The 19,986-nt window shown below is 37.6% G+C and overlaps 1 pseudogene; it reads left to right on the top strand.

The window, feature by feature from the left end:
• The first annotated feature begins 15,943 nt into the window (after positions 1 to 15,943).
• On the top strand, positions 15,944 to 19,781 carry LOC139781383 (uncharacterized; annotated as a pseudogene).
• Positions 19,782 to 19,986: the final 205 nt, after the last annotated feature.

The following is a 19,986-nucleotide window of genomic DNA, read 5'->3' as shown; positions in this document are numbered from 1 at the left end:
TGTACTTTAAGTTCTAAAGCGAGGTCCACGCCGCCTACCGGCGGAGGTGGGTGCGGGAGGGGGGGCCGAAGGCCCCCCCTTGCACCCCCCCGCGTGTGTGTGTGTATGTGTGTGTATGCATAACATCTACAATTTAATATAGTCAGGATAGTCAGAGGATAAATTCCACGCATTGTACTTAAACGAGCTTGTAAAGCGCGTCATGAACCCATGTGGCACCTCGTTTCGCGTGGAAAGTGTATGCGTGAACTATTTCGACATATATATATTAGTTATTTATGCCTTTCAATATTCAAAATAGCTGCTATATTTTCCAAACTTTTTTTTGTTAATAACTTTTTAACGAATAACGAGCGACGGCTAAAATAATATATAATGGAAAATAGAAATACCGAAGATTACATAGAAGTTTTAAAACAAATAACAAATACTGTCCTTTTATTATTACGCATGTGTCAAAAAGGTTTGATTATTTTGTATTCGTGCGCATATATTTTGAAAAAGGCTTCCTCTAACTTAACAGATTACTACTTACGCAGTGCTACTAATCTACAAAAATTAAATTGTGTTGCCTAGGGATTTTCTTTAGTACCAACATTATCCCCTCTTTTTTGAGGAAAATGTCGTGTAACCCGCCTCTTGCGCCATCTCTTCCCTCGCCGGTACCTGCACTCTCCTCCTTGCCGACTCGTTCCGTGCGCCAGCCCCGTACACGCGCTCCGCTGCCCCGCAGTGGTGCCAACGTGCTCTTTTGAAGCAGTCGACACCCCGCGCCGGCCCGGAACGCTACCCGGAGCTCGCCTCAGCCTTGCCTCTTTCCCGTCACCGGCCAACCGACGTGCCACGCGTCACCGCTCTGACCGACCACCTTGCTCCATGTCATCACTCCTCTTCTACAGCCTCTCCCTCTTCCGTCTCATCCCCCTCTTCTTCCTTCTCCAGATGCTCCTCATCCTAACCTCCATGTGCGCACCCTTACTTTCTCCTGTCACTATTCTCCAACCGCGCCAATCTCGACTCCTACTCCACTTTCTCAGCTTCTTCCTAGTTACCTCCGCCCACACCGCCACTCTGCTTTATCTTCCCTGCCTTTCTTCCTCTCAGAATCCTTTACTATCTCCTCTCACACTCCAAACCCACCGTCCGCTCCGACTCCTGTACCCCTCCATCAAAAAAAAATAAAATAAAATAAAATTGCAATATTTTGAAGCAATTAACGACCATTAATTTTTAAGTTACAGCATATATTATATTTGCTATAGACGATCTTATGCTAAAGATTGCATTAATTACTTATATTTGCATTTTTGTTTCATGTGTTGTACCTCAAACTTGATGGCCAGGTACTTTAATAAGGTAACTAAAAGAGATTTAGCAGTGAAAATGAGTGAAAAATGCAGATTTTTACCACTTTTTCGAAAAAAAATTTAATGTTTAGAGGCTTTGAGCGACCTTTAAATATTAAGTTACAGCGCCTGCTCTTCAATGGTCTTCATTTGAGAGTTCGTAGAACGAATTTAAGGGGTGAGACCTAAAATCAAATTTTTGACCCAAAAATATTGCCACCCTAATACATATGTATATTTAAAAGTTATAAATATAAAAATTATAAATATAATTACTAAATTAAATAAATATTTATAAATGTAACGTAGCGCATCGTCGATTTGCCAACTCGAGACTTGGCACTCGGCGAGGCACGAGACGCGATACCCGAAATGCGTGGTATCGTGGCAACGTCGCATAGCCGGCGCGTGCCAAAGCTCGGCATTTTTAATCATTTGCGCAATGTACTATTCATCTATCACTATTACTACGTTTACACGAGCGTTACTTCTGTAATAACTTACGATAATTCACTCGTTTACGCGGAGTAAATTATCGTAAGTTACTACAAAATATCGTTTACGCGAAGGAATTATCGTAAGTTACTACAGAAGTAACGCTCGCGTAAACGTAGTATATATCATTCACTGCTTATAATCACAATCTGTGTCTGCCATATTGAATTCTGTGTGATTGGGGCACTTCTGATTGGTTGTCTGCTCCCCTCTACTTTTGAACGACTGCGCATCCACCGGATTGCTTCACCTTGTATACTTCCACCATGCGATCTGCTGTCTCGGCTGTTTTCTTCTCTCTTGATCTATGACGTAGCTGCTTTGTCAAAAATTGCAAAAATCGGACAAATGTCCTTTTTATAAAAAAAAGTAAAATTTTACTCATTTCTTAAAGATCCTGAGTTAAGAAGAAAGTGGTTGAAGGCTTACCAGAGGGATAAAGATTGCAAGATGAAATGTGGTATGTAATGAAATTACAGTTTTAACCTGTACTATATCTCGTTACGTAAATGTTGTAATGCTATATTTTTGATATAAATTACTTTTAGAAAGAGTATGTAAGGTACATTATTTTTCATCGGATTGTTTTAAGGAACAAATGACGAAAGGAATTGTGCGAAAACTAAAACGTAAACTGAAGGCAGGATTGGCAAGCCTCCAATAACTTTATTCTTAACTCAGGATCTTTAGGAAATGAGTAAAATTTTACTTTTTTCATAAAAAGGACATTCGTCCGATTTTTGCAATTTTTGACAAAGCAGCTTGGCATTTTTAATCATTCGCGCAATGTACTATTCACCTATCACTATATAGTTTTGTTCCTTTAATCGATAATAAAAGATAAAGTTAATAAAAGAAATAAACCCTATATCAATGAGATGCATTTATTTTATGAAAAGTTTATTATTTTCAATTGTATTTTGTTATTTTTGATATATACATTTATTAATACAATTGTTTAAATCTGGCATAACTGTGTTTTCATTTTATTGAAGTTATTTCATTTTGAATTTCCGCCTTTTTGTGTGGGGCAGTTCTGATTGGTTCTCTGCCCATAATACCGCCATTATGCGCGTTGCTTCACCTTGTATATTTCCACCATGGCAGATCGTATGTCTGTCCTTCTCTCCTCGCTCGAAGCTTGCCAAGCGCCGGGCCGGCCGAGCGCGGCCGCCGTGGCCAACATATCCCCTCTAGCTGAATAGTTCGGATACGAACCATTAGCACGGACGCAAACCATGTGCAGTTACCGAGCGAAACGACGTAGTTGAGGCGCACTTTCTCAGGCGGCGCGTCGGAAAATGCGTCCCCAGTAAAAACACAGGGATGGCTTCTCTCAGGTTTCTCTCTGCTCTAACATGCTCTAACACTTCCTTCTTGCTTATACTCGTATATAACACATCTTTATAGTGTTCAAAAATCTTGTAATGATATATTAACTGGTAAATATTAAAAACAATGTAACAAAAATTTTGATATGTGTATAATAATGAATATTAATGTGATTTTAGCATTCTTGGCTATCTGGGCAGATGTGCAATGGGATTTACTAGGAATTCGTAATAACGCAGGTCTAAAGATTCCTGAATGTTTTAACGGGAACCAGTTTTTAAGGAGTTTTACAGGGATTTCTTAATAGACTGTTTTATACATTCCTATAGGTTTTAAAAAGAACTAATGTCTTGTGGTTTTTAATGTAAATTACTAATAAACTATTCTATATGTTTCTTAAGGTTTTAATGGAAACTTGTCTCTATTGGGATTAAATGGATATTTCCAATAAATTTCCAATAAATGCACATATGTGTATTAGTATTTATCAGGAATTTACAATAGGGTGTGTTCTATAGATTTCTATAGGTATTAATATTGTACCTACCCAGACAGAACACTGATATCCGATGGACATCCATAAAACGTCCTTTAAAGATATTGAGGATGTCCATAGGCCGACGGTTTAACGTCCTTTGGATATTTTATGGACGTCCATAGTATATCTGTTTATGAAATTGGTGGACATGCTTATATCCCTAAAACATGTCCACAGGATATCCGATGGACGTCTTATGGACATGATAAAAGGAAACATCCAGAATTGTAATTTACATTAAAAGAGTAAAAACAATGAAATATATAAATATTTTAAAATAATATATTTATTTTAAAAATTATATAAAATATATACATATACATATATGTATGTATATATGTATGTATCCACACACACATACATACATTGTTAAACGTATTGCACACGCGTATTGCAAATTAATTAAAGAAAACAGCAATTTGTACAAAATAGTTATAAAAACTAATGTTGAAATTTTAATAAGGATGTTTATTCAAATTTTGTAAAAAAATTCTCAGATTTTCTAGAAATTTTACTCCAAATTCACACTTATGCATTGTTTAAAAACAGAAATGATTCAAAATGAGCAAAAATGAAATAAATTCACAAATTGCATGTGCAAATGCAAATGTTTCCAATGAAGAATATGTTTTATTTTATTTTGCTTCTTTCCCTGCCCTTTCTTTTCACGTCTAAGCCAAGTTTTAATGGCTTGCTCAACTTCTTTTCAATTTTCCGTTGCTTTACACAGTAGAGCACTTTCTAAATAGAAAAAAAACATAATATAGACATAATTATATATTTGAAATATAACTATAGTTATAGTTATTACACAGGGTAGGGGAGACCGGGGCTAGACCGTTAGTTTTTTTTCGGTGCCGATTTTTAACAACAAAATAAATAATTGTAGTTAAATGTGGTATACCACTGTAAAGAGTGAATCTTTAGCTACAAAATTTATACACGAAATTTTTGTCTACGTCGCTTTGTTTAACCGGTATAGAGCAAAAACGACAACGGTGCAAAAATTGAAATCTCAAAAATGCCGGGGTTGAACCGCCACCCCCGGGGTTAATCCGTTACACTGCATTTTCAATACATATACGTACATCTAATCCTGAAAAATGATAGGATACATTTTAATAATTGTTTTTTAAGAGAAAAATAAAAATTTCTTTCAAATTTTTATGCGAAACATTAAAAAATAATTGTTTTACCTATTCCATAAAACAATTTAGGCACGTGAATACAGAGGTTAAGCAAATCGTAAACTCCCCAACGGCACGTTACATTGTCAACGCGGGCAACCACGGGGAACACGCGTGACGGCGTTCCGGTGCCATAGGATCAGCGCGGACCCTCGAGCAACCTAACCAAGCCGCGTTTCTCGCGGGTGAGCGATAAATAGCGACAGGGGGGGTTAGAAAAGCTCGCGGTGGAGCGCGACCATTTTACCGACTCGACGACGACGACGACGACGACGACGACGACGACGACGACAAAGCGACGTAGACAAAAATTTCGTGTATAAATTTTGTAGCTAATATTTTTAATACAAAATACGAAATATCTCGTAAAGTATTCACTCTTCGATGACTTTATGTTTTTATACGCAGAATAATAAAAGGAATTGATTTTTGTAAAAAAATTATTTGATTGTATTTTGTAGAAATATTTAATTTTGCAATATTGCAAAATGTAAAAATTAATATTATTATTTGATTCTTTTTATTATTCTATGTAAAAAAGTATTAAGGTGAAGTAATTGAAAAATGAATATTTTACGAGATATTTCATATTTCATATTAAAAGTAGCATAACAAAATTTTAAATATCTCAGGAAGTCCTTAATAAAAGAGAGCTTCATTATAGTGTTTTGAAAACGTCTCGACAAGGACTACAAGAATATGTAATAAAAAATGAGGTTCCATTTAAAAAAACACTTTGATCACATTGACTTGGCCTTGAAAAGGTCATTCGAAGTCAAGTCCATATTTTCATCATCTGCCCCTCTTTATATCCTACAACTTTTATCTGAAACATTTTTCTATATCTAAAGCCGTTTCCGAGATCCAAAGCGCTGGGTCAGACTTTAGAGATACCCTGTATAAAGCACCGGCAATACACATAAAAATTTACAAATATAAGTCCATTTTCAGACAAATTTAGACTACTTATGCGTTTTAATTACATATTTGATGTTATTCAGCAAGAGAGTAACGCAGATGTGGTGGTACAAAATATTTCTGACTGAACTGTGAAATTTACTACGTTTGAGTTAGGTTAGGTAACGTGATAGCGTTACTTCTGTAGTAATTTACTCATTTACCCGGAGTGAATTATAAGTTTACTACAAAACCCCGTTTACGCAGAGAAATTATCGTAAGTTATTACAGAAGTAACGCTCGTGTAAACATAGTAATTAATTGTTTCATGCCATGATTGAGGTTATTCGATCTTGATTGTGGAAACTGCATATATATAAATTTTAATAGGTTAAAAGGATCTAACTCTTATATATCATTATAATGATATAAAGTCAATGGCACACAATACGATTTTTAGATGTAAAAAAGAAAAAGGATTACCTTTGATATAAATAACGTATAATTTTCGACGTGAGATCCCGGCCTGCCCGGCCATAGAAGGAAACAGAAAGAGATCGGGATCGGAATTACATGCAGATGGCGTTAGCATAGAAGGATAGCATATGAATATACAAACTTTTCCATTTTGGGATATTCCTAGAGTGTCCACAAATGTATATCCTATGTATATCTTTATAAGGTCCATGAACATCCCGACAAGAAATGGACATAAAACGGACATCTATAGGATATCCTGTGCTGTCTGGGTATAGTGCTGTATGAGTGTTGTCAGATTTGCTCTGATGTTGTCATCTATTTGATTGCGGAATATGTTCTGCAGATTTGGTTCACATTAAAGACCAACTGAGGACACAGTAGGCCCTGTAGTGCGTTGCGCAGCTTTTTTATCATATAGTATACCTGCGCAACTGTCATTATAACTGGTTTTGATATTATCGTTCCGTTGCATTTATTTCCCTTTTGGCAACATCCCATAACCAAAATGTTTGCTGGGATATATTTTACGCAATACATTCTAATCTTAATAAGCATCTCCACATGATATAGCGTTGCGATTAAAAGCGAGATCGAGGGAATTGCTTAGCGTCAATTCCCAGACAGCATGTCCAAAATCGGGACATAAGACGTCTTTTAGACATCTTTTAGCTATCTTTTCGTAAGACATCTAAAAGATGTGTAAAAGATATCTAAAAGACGTCTTATGTCCCGCTTTTGGACATGCGTGCTGTCTGGGTTTCCTTTGCAATCTCCGTTCCGTTTTTTTTTTATTTGTCCTTTTGGTTAGGAATAGGAGCGCCTTCAACCCTGCCTTTGGGTTATATAGCGCAAATGAATTATATTATTCTACCAATCCGCTTGATGAAACCGTATATCACTCCGATCTTAGCCCAATTTTCTCTTCTGATCAAGTCCACGATGTCCTTGACTCCAAAAATGTTACGTTTCACTAGCTCTTCTTTCATAACCTCTCTCTCTCTGCGTCATATTTGCTGCACTGCCATATCACGTGGTTTATGTCCTCCCTTTCGTAGCCGCATTCACATCTAGGTATATCTATATAGTCCTTTCTGGCAAGTGATTCGTTTAAATTATAATGGTTCGCCCTTATGCGATTGATAAAGGTATAAAAGTATCTATCTGCTTTTATTTTTTTAAACCACGGATATTTTTTATTTTTTTCATAGAAATTTCGGAAGTAGTCCTTGCCTTTATATAGACTTTCATTAACTAGTTTAGTCTGTGTGTCGTTCCAAGATTCTTCTTTAAAAATACTTCTTAGGTCCGTTATTGGGACTGAGATGTTATTATCTGGCACCTCTGATGCACCTTCCTTTGCTAAGCGATCTGCAATCTCATTTCCTGTGTAGCCTCTATGAGCGGGGATCCATCCGTATATGATCGTCTCCAATCAAACTTGTTTTTCAGTCTGAAGTGTCTTCTTCTGATATCCAATATAAAGCTATTCTTATATACATCAAGTCTATTGTTTTTAATTGCTTTCAAAGCACTCTGACAGTCTGATAGAATTAGTATATGTTTGTAGTTCCTCCCACCTTGTTGTTGGTCCTGTTCCAATTTTTTTAAAGCGGAAGAAATTGCGAAAGCCTCTGCGGAGAATGATAAACATTTCTTTGGAAGGCTTGCGCAAAAAGCTTGATTTGAATCCTCAAAAACTACGCTGGCTCCAGTTGATATAAAGTCTTCAGGTCTCGATCCATCTGTATAGATGACCAACAGGTTTCTTAGTTTGTATGTGTCACAACATTCTTTAATTAAGTCCAAATCTTCTTTTCTGTAGTTTATATCTTCTAAGTTTCTTCGATCAATTACTTTTTTTTTGGCGCTATGTGAGTGCCCTATTTCTATTTCTATTGTAATGTCTTCCGTGAGGTCTTTATACTTCATATCCCATATTTCGAAGTCGTGCATAGGTTGACCTATCTCTTTTGCTAGTAGTTTAACTCTCTCCCACGCTATTGATACTGTACTTTTCTTTTTCTGGGGGTAGCGCAGCCTGTACATCATTTCTTTCTCGCTCAAGTTATTTAAACTGGATATTAATTTAGGACTGCCGTATTTAATCGTTTTGGAGCAAAAATTCTTAGCTAACATCATAGCTCTATCATATAATAGATCCACTTTGGCTTCTGCGATTAGCACGTTGGTTGGAGTGCTATTTCTGTAGCCCATTGCTGTTCTCAGGCCCGAGAATTGCCCTCTCTCCAGTTTCAGTTTGAGCGCATTAGTGGTAGGTGCGTATACAAAGCAACCGTAATCGGACACTGACCTTACTAGACTTTTGTATAATAAAAGGGCTGTGACGCAATCTGCTCCTCTTGTGACGCTGTTCAGATATTTTAGAATAGAATTAGCTTTTTCTATTTTAGCTTTTACGTCTTGAATATGGTTTACCAACGTTAGCTGATTATTTAGACGAATACCGAGAAATTTAGATTCATCTTTGTTGGGGATGACTACACCTTTCACCGTGATAGTAGTGTTGTTGTCTACGAAGCCACTCTTCGAAAACTCTACTAACGTTGTTTTCTTGGGCTCTAAATTAAGTCCGATAAGGTCGAGGTTACTTGCAATGATATTGACGACTTCTTCGACTTTCATCTTATTTTGTCTCCTGTTGGAACCTATCTTGTACACAACAACGTCATCAGCAAATTCTAATTCAAACGTGTCTTCATCAACATCAACGGTGATGTCGTTGGTGTATATAGCATACAGGATGGAGCTTAGAACAGCACCTTGAGGTAGTCCAATTCTTAATATTCTTCTCAAAGTGATCTTGTTGTTAATGATGAACTCGACTTCTCTGTCGTCCAGCCAGATATGGATAAACCTGAAGATCCTAGATGGACATTTCAATTTTCTCAGTTTGGCTTTGAGAATATGAAAGATAACGTTATCGTACGCAGATGCTACATCCAGAAAAGCTGCTAGCGCGTATTCACCGTTGAGTAGAGCTGACTTAATGTCCGCCGTGAGTTTCACTAAGTTTTCGGTACACGATCTGTCTCTTCGAAAGCCATTTTGCATAGGATGTAGTTTTTTCTCCCTTTCTGCCCACCATATAACTCTTTCATTGACTAATCTTTCCATCAATTTACCCATGCACGACGACAGAGATATAGGCCTAACTCTGTTTTTGTTAACTTTATCTATGAACAGGACTTGGTATTCTTTCCATTCTTGTGGATAACCTTGACCTAACCATATATTGTTAAATAGTTTTAGTAGAAATTGTAGAGCCTTTAGTGGTAAATTTCTTATCATTTTATAATCGATGCCATCCCTACCCGGAGCGAAATCTTTTCTAATCATACCGATTGCCCTATATAATTCTGCTTCCGAAAATAACGAATCTAATTCGGTTTTCTTTGCATTATATGTATCATCTTCGATGTTCTTCCAAGATACTCCATCCGCGGATAACTTGTCGATCTCTTCTCTAATAGCTCTTTCTCTATCCCCCAGATGCCATTTGTTCCACTGTACTCTACTTCTAGCTTTTTTGAAGATCCTCATTGTATTCTATACGTAAGTTAAATTGGAGAATCTATTGATACTATTACAGAAGTTTTTAAAATTCTCTTTTTTTTCTAAAGACTTTTCTAGTTAAAATTACTTGTTTCTTGTATTCTATAAATGAGTGAATAGTTTGATATTTTTTATATAATTGTAACTTTCTTTTGCGTAACTCTAGAACCTTAGTACATTCAGAATCCCACCATCTTACTTGTTGTTTATTTTGCTTTTGCTGCTCTACCTCTGGTTTATGGGTTTTAACGAAAGTTGCCTTCCTACCTGATGCTACATTTATCGCTTTCTTTAATAGATCGATAAATGAAAAATAACTCGTCTGAAAGTCTTTATCTTTTGTATTTTTTTCTAATTCTTCCATATTTTTCTGCACTATTTTTTGATATAGAGTCCAGTCTGTATTTTTAGTAGAAAGCCTATTGGTAATTTTTTTGAAAACTATTACTTCCGTATCTACATCTATCTTTAATGGGAAGTGGTCGGATTCCCAAGTATCCTCCAACTGCTCATATCTGATATAATCGATCAGTTTGCTATCTGCGAAAATTAAGTCTAGATTTGATGCTGCTTGATTTCTGTAGTTTAACCTTGACAGAGTGTCTTGGTTTACGCTTAAAAACCCTTGGTTTAAAAATTTTTCTTGTAAGTTATCTCCGTTAGCATCCGTGTCTTTGCAATTCCATAAAATGTTATGGGCGTTAAAGTCTCCCATTAACATAGTGGCTTGTCCCTGTTTATCAAAGTTGAGCAAGTTGGACCACACTTTGGGATCCTCCCTGCCGTTTGGCCTCCTATATATTGCAATAAGATTGAATTTCAACTGTGAGTTATGAATTCTAATGCCACATGTATCGAAATTTTCGGAGCCGATATGCCATTCCTTTATTTCCTCGAATTCGATACTCTTACTGATCGCGATTAAGACTCCTCCACTATTACCTATACTATCTCTACCTACTATATTGTACCCTGTAATTCGAAAATTGTTTAAATCGTTGACCTTAGTTTCAGTGACAACAGCTATGTCGTATTGCTTAATATGAGATTCAAACTCGTATTTCTTATTGCGAATACCACGCGCATTCCAAAGGACTATTTTAACCATAATATGAACTGTTATTTATAGGATCCCTAGGCCTTTGGTTTCTATTTCTTCTATCTCTGTTTCTCTCTAACTCTAGACTATATGCTTTTTCCTCCTCGCTATGTGTTCTACTGTAATCTTTCGTAGGGTTACTATACCAGTTATTGCTGTCTACCATATCTACGTCTCTTAGATTATTCCTTATATATTGCTCCTGAACTATTTGTGTCATTATGTCTCTAAAGTAATTCCCTATTACATTATTATCCTGACTATCTAGATTTTTTCTCTTTTTTATATTTCTTTTATTATCCGAATCATGATCCATATTTCTTAAAGCTAAGCCTCTTTTTTCTCTATTGATCTCTCCTTGTCGCATATTAAATCTACTATAGTATATTTGATTGTTGTTTGGACTGTCTGTACGTTTATTTGCAACCGGTTTAAAAGTATTTTGTCTTTTTGTGTGTGTCAATCTTTGTGTACTGTCCTTTATTTCTTCGTGGTGGGTTTGTCTTGTAACGTCTGTCTTTGTCTGGGTCGGTGGGTCCTGTTGTACTGCTTTTGCGTAAGATTTTAGTTCGGGCCAGTCTGTTGGTTTGACAAACCTATCGTACGTACTATTTTCTTTACCGCTTAAGATTCTTTGAGCTTCATAAAAATTACGTTATGGTACGCCATTTTAACTTTTACTTCTTTATTCCATTGATAAGTAGGGCATCTTCTATATGTTGACCTATGAGGGCCTTCACAGTTAAGGGGAGGTTCTCATCTAGCGACCCAAAAGTAAGGTGATTTTCTTGAAATTTTTTTTCATAGAAGGAAGTAAATGAATAACTGAAGGTTTTTGACACTTATTTATGGAGTCTAAGAGTACATAGAAAAAATTTTTTTAATAGAAATTACTGCCGTGGAATGGTGTTACACGTGGTGCATCGTGACCGCGTCAAAAAAAGATGTCCAATTGGCAATCACTCTAGCACCTGTAAAAATTATCAGAAATCAAAAATCCAAAAATTTTCATGAAATATATAATATTTGTTGGAGCTTGAACCTATAATATGAATAAAAAGTCGAAAATTAAAAAAATGACGGACATTTGAATTTTAAGAAAAAACGGTACTCAAAATTCAAATGTCCGTCAGTTTTTTAATTTTCGACTTTTTATTTATATTATAGGTTCAAGCTCCAACAAATATTATATATTTCATGAAAATTTTTGGATTTTTGATTTCTAATAATTTTTACAGGTGCTAGAGTGATTGCCAATTGGACATCTTTTTTTGACGCGGTCACGATGCACCACGTGTAACACCATTCCACGGCAGTAATTTCTATTAAAAAAAATTTTTCTATGTACTCTTAGACTCCATAAATAAGTGTCAAAAACCTTCAGTTATTCATTTACTTCGTTCTATAAAAAAAAAATTAAAGAAAATCACCTTACTTTTGGGTCGCTAGATGAGAACCTCCCCTTAACGCAACAGAAATTTAATTCGCAGTTCTCATGGGCTTCCCTTCCGCATCTTCCGCATCTTTCCGCGCTTTTACATACGGTTTTGATATGTCCGAACCTGTAACACTTGAAGCATTGTTTAACGGTTTCTACGAAGGGTCTGACCTTTAAGTGTCCAAATCCGTCGAATATAGGGAGGTTATCCGGGCATTTATTTCCTTTGAAAACAATACTAATATTATTTGTTTCGTTTTCCACCTTGGAGAGTGTTTCCTTATCGAATCTTTTTCTTGTCATTTTTTCGAGCTGTATAATGTTATCTTTTTTAACTAAAGCGTCCCATAATTCGGTAATACTAAACGGCCAATCAGATATTACACCTTTACACGTTATAGATCTATTATCAATATAAACCTGAATATCACCGTTACATTCTTTGGTTAATTTCTCTAAACAAATATTAGCGTCTGTTGTGTTTTTGAACTTAAGCCTAGCTAAGTTAAAATGATCCATTTCGAATATATCCGGATAGCATCTAACTTTGTGTAGAATCATTTGTATTTTAACCTTGTTCATACCTTTCTTATTGCAGATATTATGACTAGTAAGTTTACAACATATTATTTTAAGGCCTTCTAATTCACTCTCAAATCTAGGGTTCTTATTTATATATCGCTTGGAACTTTATTATCAGTCTCTTGTTTATTTTTTATCAAATTACCTTGAACATTAATGTATATTTTATCGTTTCTATTTTTTATATACCTATCTTTTTCGTCGGCGTGCAAATCCATTGTTACTTCTTTGATCATATTTATCTCGCCATCTAATACTTGCTTATCTCCAACATCTAATTTGGTCTTCTTATTTTCCTGCGTTATTCTTTTCTCGTTCTCCTTACTTTTTCCCGAAATGGCAAGTTCTCTGTCTTTCTCGTCCTTGTGCCGTTCGTAACCTATATTTGTCGACATCCTACTTTCCGATGTCCCCCCGCCGACGGGGGGCTGGATCTTATCTTTAAATATCTTTTATTTATTAAATATTTGATCTATGTATTACGTACTCTCCTAACTCACTCTCTTACGACTCTATAGCTCGTTAAAGTGAATCTAAAGGACTCGCAAAATCCCGCCAACGATAAAACGTCCGCCACGCGCTACGGCCGCCATGCGACTCCTCTCCGTTCCGTTGAAAAATTCTAGGTTATGTTCAGCAGAGAAAGCAGATCAGTAAGCGCTCTGTGATTTGGAGTATTCTTTTATAGTGCTTTTAGACGGAAGCGTCGAGCGTCGAGCGTCAAGCGTCAATACCCTTGCGTAGATGTCTAAACATGCAAATCGCGCAAATTTCAGTGTCAAGATGTTAAATAAAATGGCTACTGACTAGAATTAGCATCAAGACACTGAAATTTGCACGTTTAGACATCTGCGCGCGTGTTTGACGCTTGACGTTCGACGCTTGATGCTACCATGTAATGGCACGTACCTTTAGTCATGACATATATTATGGGAATTCTTGCGCATGCACATTAGAAAAAGCATCATGTAAGACATCTTTTAGACGACTTTTCGTCCAGTCAAAAAGTCGACTTTTTGTGTATTATAGTCGGAAGGGCATCTTTTATACTCCGTCCAACGAGAGATTGGTTCTGCGTACAGAGCCTCTAGGAGAGCAATCTCGCAATGTCCACCTTAGGCTGCGTTCGGAAACGTCACCCGAGTGCACACGAGTATACTCCCTTCTCTTTCTTCTATCTCAGCGAGTTAGAAGGAGAAGGGAGTATACCCGTGTATACCCGGATGACGTTTCCGAACGCAGCCTTACTACATATTGTTGCCAGCCAATCACGGAGGACTGGTCACATGACAAATTTACTGTACTGTTGGCGTCTCTCTCTCCTAGGGTGCGTTTCACTTAACGCTCGCAACGCTCGTGGAATTATTTCATCCTTGTTGTTTGTCAAATGTTAAACAAGGACGAAATGATGCTCGCGAACGTTGCGAGCGTTAAGCTGGATGCACAATACAAAGGTATAGGCAACAGGAACAGGGAATAACACAGGCAATAGATTTTCAACCTATCGGAAGCCGTATATAAATGCTACAACACTGATACAAGGCTTCCGATAGGTTGAAAATCTATTGCCTGTGTTATTCCATGTTCCTGTTGCCTGTATCTTTGTATTGTGCATCCAGCTTTAAGTGGAAAGCACCTCTAAGGGTGCATTTCCATGGAGAAAGAAATAGCGGAACGGAATTAAAACGGAATTCCTTTGATTGACTAATATCCCACCTGGAGATTATATAGCCAATTAGAGCGATTCCGTTTTAGTTCTGTTCCGCTATTTTTCTCTCCATGGGGATGCAGCCTAAAGGCTCTCTACCACCATGGTGGAAAGAAAACAGGTGTGCTCTTGCACATTTTTCTCTAATAAACCAATGAGTGTGTTGGAACAAACGGGAGACATTGAGGATATTAGCCAATTAAAGGCCATGTATATAAAAAATATCTATTATATCCAACATGGCGCTCGCTTGTTCTAGTCGTGACGTCTGCGCATCCCTCTAACGAGCAGACCTTGTTTCTTTCCACCATGTCTACCACCGTGCCTTTTGTCGCGTTTTTACATAACCTTGAATAACAATTGTGTTTAACCAGTTAATAATGTTCCTCGATGAGTGTTTTCAATAGTCTCCATAGTTTTCAATCTTACATGTAATCAGGTAAGATAATTTGTTTTGATTGCTGGATCTTAATTTTAAGCTACACACGTTCAACTACCTTTCGGGAAAAAAAAGAAATCAGAAATGTCGAGCGACGAAAATATAGCTCATCGGCTAATCCAAATCGCAGCTAATGCATCAAATCAATCAATATTAGAAGAAAGAAATTTTTCTTCACTGATTCAATTAACAAGGAGAAATTTTAGAAAACTGGAATTAACATCCACCCCTCGCAGAGGTCGAAAAAGGCAGAGAACTTAAAAAGAAGTCGTGTTAATGAAGCTGTCGAACGCCGATTTTTTCCAATCAAAGCCGGAACTGAAATTTTTAAAGCAAAGAGGACAAGGTATTTATGGTAAAATGTTTATTGTTTCGTTTGAAGAAACAATAAACATTTACTATTAGAAAAGAATGCGTGTTATCATGATTCTAAAAACTTGTTATATCTAGGTGAAGCGAATACAGTACTCGAGATACAAAGAGACAGTTCTTGCGAGGAAATCAAAACGAGCATAATTCTCCTTTTTCATCCGCACATTCAGCATATGTTGCGAATGTGCGGAATTATGATAGCAAGAATGCAACAAAATAAAAAAATTATTCGCATCAGTTTTGACAATGGATCTAACTTGGAGACCGAAATAGGACAGAGTAAAATAGTGGTATTACCACTGAAAGACTTTCCAAACGATTTGCCAATTTTTGCAGATAAAGATTTCGTTCCTCGTCCATCATCGCACACTGATTCCATTCTATCACCAACTCGTGCTTCAATCGTAAATCAAACGAGAGATCTCGCACGGAATGTGAATAATCCAGAATAATCCAAATGGACGAAGAGAATTTAGATGAGGATGACGATGATCATTTGCGTATGCAACCATTATTTGTCTTGTAGGATGTTCTTATAGCGAAAAGGGATAGTTTTCAAAAATTCATAAATATATACTATTTAATCGCCAGCAAATAATGTTTTTGTTATTACAGTAACGCGTAGATAAAAACCAAAATTTATTTTTTTTAGGTCTCACCGAAGAGTTTGATCCCGCAAATAATTTTGTTTCATTCCCATCTCTACCTGAAAACGCAGAAACTGTAACCATCGATATCTCCAGAACCAATTGTGTTAATGAACTGATGAGCCTTTATGCGGACAAGCAACTTCTGAGCAAAAGTTTAAACGTGAAATTTATTGGCGAAATAGGAATTGATGGCGGTGGCCTCACGAAAGAATTATTTAACATCTTTTTTGACAAATGTTTGAGCACATTTTTTCAAGGTGAAGATTGTCTCGTTCCGCACATGTTGATTTTAACTAATAGTATTCCAGCAAAATTATCGAGGATTACTTTAACATTGATCGGAAATTCTGATGCCAATATTGATCCTACAATACTATAGCAGGAATTGAGGTCTCCCGTAGCTCTCGACGGGGGAACAGGTGGATCGTAGAAACCCAGCAAACGAAAAAAGATTGAAAAGAATTAAAACAGGATTGCCAGGAATTCCATTTTGTCCAAAAAAGGGATTGAAATAGTTTCAATATAGAATAGACGAAATTCAATGGAATTCAATACGGATATTTTTAATTCCTAGTTTGGCATTCAATGGTATTCATTTCGTTAACGGAATCAATGGTATTCAATGGAATTCACGACGAAACTTTCCAATCCCTAACCTGGCATTGAGTGGTATTCATTTCGTTACGTTTTTGTGTCGGAATTGGATGGGATTCAAAAAAGACAAATTCTTTCCAAAATAAGGAATTCCATGATATTGAAACTATTTCAATCCCTTTTTTGGACAAAATGGAATTCGGAAAGTCCTTAATTGAATTCCTGGCAATCTCGTTTTAATTCTTTTCAATCTTTTTTCGTTTGCTGGGAAGGGAGGAAAAGAGTCGGAAAAAGGTTTATGGGGGAGAGGGAAGGTGGAGGAAGAAAGGTAGGCGTGAAGAAAGCCGAAATGAGGTGGAGTAAGTGGAGGCGAGGTGGAAAGTAAAGCGGGACGGCAGAAATCTATTGGAAATGAGGAGGCCTGAGAGAGAGGTTATGTTGACGGTGGACTTTGGAAAGAGGATGCAGAGAGAGGATGCAGAGAGAGGATGCAGAGAGAGGAGCAGGGTTCAGGACGGGAGAGGACGGAGGTGAAAGGAAAGGAGGAGAACGCGGGGATGCACATGCAGCAGGTGTGGTGATGTGGAGGAGCGGTGCGGCAGAGGATGTGATCGGGTGTGACGAGGGGAGAGAGGAGGCGGAGAAGCCGGGTGCTGGTAGATAAGGAGCAAGCGAGAGGTGGAAGAGGTGGAAGATGACCGGGAGAGAAGGGAGACGGGAAGAAGGCGAGGCTGCTTATCTGGCGGGCGTGGAGGCGTGGCGGCGCCGGGGTGCCCGTGAGGGTGAGCGGGCTCGAAGGGCCAGAAGGAAGCAAGGGATCCGGCGACACGGACGAGTCGGTAAGGTGGAGAGGCGAGGTACCGACGAAGAGGTGTCGACCACGGATAACGCGGAGAAAAATTGAGCGAGTCGATAAGAAGGGAAAACTGAGGCGGATCGATAGGAGGATCGATGGTGCGACACGGTAGAGGGACATGAGTACGGCGTAGCGATCGAGGCAGGACACGTGCCATTAGAGTGCGTAAGTGTGAGGTATAAGTACGTATTGGCTAGAGAGATTACGAACGCGGAACAAGAATAAAGAAGTGGAGGATAGTACGAATAATTAGAGGGGAGAGAAGAGGAGAAAGGCGTGCTTGGACACCGGGCGACGCTGCCTGAGAAAGGAAGGAGAAAGGAAGGTAGAAGAGGAGGCGACGAAAGTTGAGAAGAAGGGCAGGAGGGTGGTGCAGAGGGAGATAACCTAAAGGGAGAAAGAGAGGAAAGCGGTGGAAGAAAGGATGGAGTGCAGAGGGAAGATTATAATAGAAAAGGAGGCGATAGAAAAGATAGTAGAAGGGGAAAGTATGGGAGATGATAAAGGAGTTTAAGGAAGACAGTAAAAAAAATATGAGGAGATAAAAGAATTGAAGGAGGAGGTAGAGAGATTAAAAAGAAAGGTGTATAGGATGAAGCAGAGTGCGGGCAAAAGGAAGAGGGATGACAGTAAAGAGAGTAAGGGTAATTTTGGTAAAAGGAAATGGTGGGCAGAAGAGTATGAAAGGAACGACGACGAGAAAAGAAAGAAGAACGTAATAATAAGGATCGAGAAGGAGAGATGGATGGGAGAGGAATCAAATTGGGAGAAGGTGAAGGAATTGTTTTCGGAAGGATTATAAGTGAAGGTGGAGGTGAAAGAGGTAAGCGTGATAGGTCAGAGAGGAGACTGGGTGACGATAATAGTAAAAATGGGGAATAAGGAGGATAAGTGGAAGGTATTAGATGCAAGAAGAAAGGAAGGGAGCAGATTAAGGGTGAAAATGGATGAGGACAAATCGGTGGAGACAAGGGTAAGAGAAAGAGAGGAGAAAGAAAGGAGAAAAGAAACGAGAGAGGAGGAAAGCGGGAGACCAAAGAGGACCGCGGAGGACGAGATTGCGAAAAGGATGGAGGAGAATCTGCTAATGGATTCGGACGAGGAAGAAGACGATAGAAAGAAAAGAGAGTAAGAGGAATGTAAGATAGAAAGGAGAGATGAAGGGAGATAGAGAGAGAAGCGTTAAGGGAGAGGGAGGGGAAGAGGAGAAGGAAATAAGATGTAGGATTAATACCTTTATTTTCAGAGTGAAGGTAAAGTAAGAAAGAAGGAAGGCGTCGAACACGAGGAGGGAGAGAGTCGGAAAAAAGGGAAGAGCCGCGACAGGAAGAAGGGAGTCAGAGGGGTGCTGAATTAAGGGAAGCTGAAGAAGATGGCCAGACGGGTGCCGGGTGGAAGACGAAGGGAAGGGAAATATGATGTGAGGTCGCTCAATGACCAGGAGGGGGAAATGAAGCAAGATGTAAAGGTTTTTGGGACTGTTTTTACTGAAAAAAAAACGCCTTTCCAGCTCCGGAAGGGGAGCGAAATAAAGAATAATTGATTGAAATTGATTGATACTATTGCAGGAATTAATGAATTATGTAAATCCATATTTAAGAAAAAGTCTTCAAAAAGGTCAAAAAAATTTCTCATCTCTGACAGAAAAAAACAAGAAGTCATTGGGGACTTTTTCCAATCAAATAAATTTTTCGCAAAAGCCGACTCTGAGATTTTTTCAGAGCAATTACAAGTAATTGCTACCGAATTGTTGGTCGATATGCCGCGGAAATTAATTGACAAACTTCGTCAGGGTGTACAACCAGAAAAATATCCCGATTTTCGGGGACATTGCGATTTTACAGTTTTTTTTTTAGATATGCAGGTACCTACTCCGACCAAAGTCATCAATTGCTTAGTCACCGACCCTTACCTTACAAATGAAAAAAATGAGGTGCTACATTATTTGATTATGTACATCAACTGTCTTGATAAAGACAATTTACTAAAGTTTATATTTTTAATAACAGCTTTGTATCAAATGCCAAATGTTATTAATATTAAGTTTAATGACTCTGTTAAATTGAGCCAAAGACCTATATTCACCACATGTATACACCACGGATACATTAATTTTGCCAAAAACTTACGCAAATTATAACGAGTTAAAAAATAATTTAAACATTTGTTTGCATACTAAAGAAGTCAAAGAGTAGGTATACGTCATATTGATGTTTAAATTTCTTTTAGAGTTTGTTAAATCAATGAGCTAAATATTCAGTTTTATTTTTAAACTACGTACATGTGCGATTAGACGGTAAACAGTACAAAAGATAAATGTGATATATGTTGATAAGTTGACTGATTTTTACTGTGGCAATGTTGAAAGAATAGTACATATTCATGTAAACGTGCAAGAAA

This window comes from Temnothorax nylanderi, unplaced genomic scaffold (genome assembly GCF_030848795.1).
Source record: "Temnothorax nylanderi isolate EJ_2023f unplaced genomic scaffold, tnyl_v1.0 TNYL_tig0333_pilon, whole genome shotgun sequence".
In the NCBI taxonomy this organism is placed as follows: Eukaryota; Metazoa; Arthropoda; class Insecta; order Hymenoptera; family Formicidae; genus Temnothorax; species Temnothorax nylanderi.
Note: the sequence above shows the minus strand (reverse complement) of the source record. Positions and strands in the feature narration are given on the sequence as shown.